The 3,465-nt window shown below is 35.8% G+C and overlaps 1 non-coding gene across 1 annotated transcript; it reads left to right on the forward strand.

The window, feature by feature from the left end:
• The first annotated feature begins 1,184 nt into the window (after window positions 1-1,184).
• Window positions 1,185-1,266, forward strand: TRNAS-GCU (transfer RNA serine (anticodon GCU)). The gene has a single exon. It is a non-coding gene; the product is annotated as a tRNA-Ser (tRNA).
• The last annotated feature ends 2,199 nt before the right edge of the window (window positions 1,267-3,465 follow it).

Raw genomic sequence — 3,465 nt, forward strand, 5'->3', positions numbered from 1 at the left:
ACTTTAATTTTCATTTTCAATTTAATTTAGTTTTCATAAATTAAACCAACTATAATGACTATTAATTTCAAATTTTAAATTTTAAATTTTAAATTTCAAATTCAATTCCAAATAAATTTACAATTTAAACCTTTATGTTTAACATTTTGTTATAATTAACACGTTTAGTACACACTAAACACATAATTTTAATTTATTTATTTTTTGCATGTGTTTTTTCTCATAATTTTCATTTATTTCAATTTCAAATTCAAATAAAATTTCTATTTAATCGTTCGTACTTAACATTTTGTTTTAATGAACCCGTATAATATACAGATCTGACAACTGGGTATCAATAAATCAAGAGTTTGAACCATATAGTATACCCATTTTTTCCAGTTTGGCCCAAAGCCGAAAGGATCATTTTTTAAAATTTAACTAAATGACTTAAAAACAAAATCAAACCTCGCAACAACACCAGTGTGAAAAAAAAAATGGAGTCAGTATATTAGCTTCAGATTTTAATCTGTAACTTTTGCAAGACGACACAAAGTAAAGAGGCTTTACTCGAGGCAAGTTTTATTGATCTTCTCCTTTTCCTCACTGGCATTAATCACGAGAGTTTAGCCACCGGTTCTATGTACCTTTTCTCTTTGCAATTGTCGTGCACACCAACTGTTCGACATATTGCTTCATAGACTGTTTCTTCACAAAATATGAGGAGAAGTTCAATCTTACCATTGTTACGTCTACATCTCCCTATATGACAAATCCTCTTTCACCGAATCAAGTTTTATGTGGATTGAAAGATGGGAGCGATAACTGCCCGAGAGGAAAGATTGATCTAAGATAGAATTTCGGGCAGTTCCGGGCAGCAACGGGCACGAATTTCAAAAGATGGAAACTTTCATCGCCCTTTTTCTTTTCATTTAAAATTCCCAGTTGGGTTTCGACCAAACATGAGTTATCTTCAAGAACTTGAAAAATGGCAGAAGATGGATTTTCCTTCTCCTTATTTGAATGCAAAAAGATTTGAAGTTTCTGATCCTAAAGCTCGAAAGAGGGTGGTTGGAGTTCTTCACGAGGTTCTTAGTTTGACTATGGAGAAAAGGTTGACTTCTTAAAGAAGGTTATGAATGGTCGAGATTGGTTTGATAAATGTCTCGTTTTCATGGCTAGGGATAAGTTTGTAAATCGTCAAAGTCGCTTTGGCCGAGTGGTTAAGGCGTGTGCCTGCTAAGTACATGGGGTTTCCCCGCGAGAGTTCGAATCTCTCAGGCGACGAACATAGATTAATTTTTTACTATGCAGCATGTACTTTTTAATTTTGGAATGGTAGGTCATACGTGGGGATATTCTACTGTTTATGTTGTGCTTTGTGGTATCTTCTTCGATTTATATAAAAGAAAGAAAATAAAAATAATGTATACTTGTTTAATTTAGGATAAACTGTCCGTAAGTTAGTTATACACATTTTTTTTTTGTATGTTTTTGTTAGGATTTTGTTTCAAAAATAATAATAATAAATTTGTCTTAAAATTAGTTTTAACTAAGTTTAAAAAACTTACAAATTTTAGAGTAAATTAGTGAAATCGTCCCTATGGTTTTGTTAAAATTATACGTTTGGTCATTAACATTTTTTTTTGCATTCGAACCATTCCTGTTGTTTGATTTTGTTGCGTTTTTCGTCCCTTACATATATAAAGTTAGGAACCAAACGTCCAATTTTGACCAAACCATAGAGACGATTTCAATAATTTACTCTAAATTTTATTATAATTTCGTTTTATAAAATTTACATATTTGCATCAAATAGTTTTTACCCAACGGTATGAGGTCTTGCCATTCTTTTTTGAGATTGATGATTCAAATCCCCTTTGTGGACATAGGTGGAATTAACGAGTAATTTAGGAGTAGATTAGATTTTTAGTTTAAAAGAAAACAAACTTGCCTCAAAATAAGCTTTAAATTTATTAACAGATTTAAAAATAAAAATTTTAAAAAAGTAAATTTGAGCAAAGTTCCCAACAAATTTATAAAAAAATTACTAATATATTAAAAAAAAAAACTAAATTCGGTGGCTTGGTCATATATTAATAAAAAAGGATGTAGATGCTCGACACTTCTATTTGATCTATCTATCTATTTATCTATAAAGTTCGTTGGAAACTGATTGTGATGTGTTTAAACGTTACAGGTTCCTTCTTTATTTCTCTCATAAGCGTTCTTCTTCATCGAACCCTAACAGTCTTATACCTGGAGACTAGTGGAGAAGAAATCAATGAAAGTAAGAACAACCATGATTGCACCAGATTGTAAACAAGCAAGTGGTTGCTCACGTGATATCTTCTCTAATGCTTGCAAACACTATGTGAGAAGAGAAATGTGTGAATTAAAATCAATAGAATCAGAAGATGTTGAAATCAATGAGGGTTTAGAAATTTGACAACCTGTTCAACTACATCTTCGTACACAAAAGCCAACAATCTCTTACAAAGTGTTGTATGTAACAGCCCGGAAATTCAGGTATTGTTATATTTATGATTTTGAGTGTTTTAAGAGAGGACTCGGCGAGTTGGAGCCTAGACTCGCCGAGTAGGATCGCGGATCTGGTCGCGGGTTCGCGACTGGACTCGGCGAGTCTGCGCTGATTAGCGAAAACCCTAACCGTTCAGGTTTGGGACGTATATGAGGGACCTTATGGCCGTCATTGTTCGCCCTAGCCTTCTGAGAGAAACCCTAATTCGATTGTGAGCATCTGGAGCAAGGTTGAAGACCATTGTTGATTTTGGAAGTGTTGTTTTGCAAGGAAGAGAAGGCTTGGTAAAGGGAACAACAAGAGAAGTCACGTTCTGAGGATTGGAGACACAGAGAACACATTATTCAGGTAATAATTCGAGTTACATTCTTCTATGTTGATGTGTATATGGATTTAGGGTTTATTGAACCCTTTTGTGGCTAGATTGAGTGTTACCTTAGTCCCCCAAGCGATTGGAACCCTGTATTGGGACCTTTGGAAGTCCAGAATGTCCCATGCCTAAGCATTTCGGGATTCAATGGAGGTTTTGGATTGGAATCCTTATGCCTTAGGTCAAAATGTAAATTATGAGTCATGGGGTGTATTATGAGCACCGAAAGGAGGACCTTACGTGATGAATCAGTCTAGGAAGGCCAGACCTATGAATGGTCGAAACAGTTCTGACCTTAGAAAGCAGTTTGAGCAGTTGCATGGCATGGACTCGCCGAGTCCGATGAACAGACTCGGCGAGTAGCTTGAGGATTAACTGGGACTCGTCGAGTTGTTCTTCAGACTCGGCGAGTTGAGTCGGGGTGGCCCCGCGATTCTTCCAGGAGGAACTCGTCGAGTCAAGGAGGATACTCGACGAGTAGAAAGGGAATCTTAGAGAATTGGTGAGGACGTCTAGACTCGCCGAGTCGCCCTAGCACTCGCCGAGTCCGGTCAAGTTGACCGTTGACCGTTGA

The sequence above is a fragment of the Lactuca sativa genome, chromosome 9 (genome assembly GCF_002870075.4).
Source record: "Lactuca sativa cultivar Salinas chromosome 9, Lsat_Salinas_v11, whole genome shotgun sequence".
Classification (NCBI taxonomy): domain Eukaryota; kingdom Viridiplantae; phylum Streptophyta; class Magnoliopsida; order Asterales; family Asteraceae; genus Lactuca; species Lactuca sativa.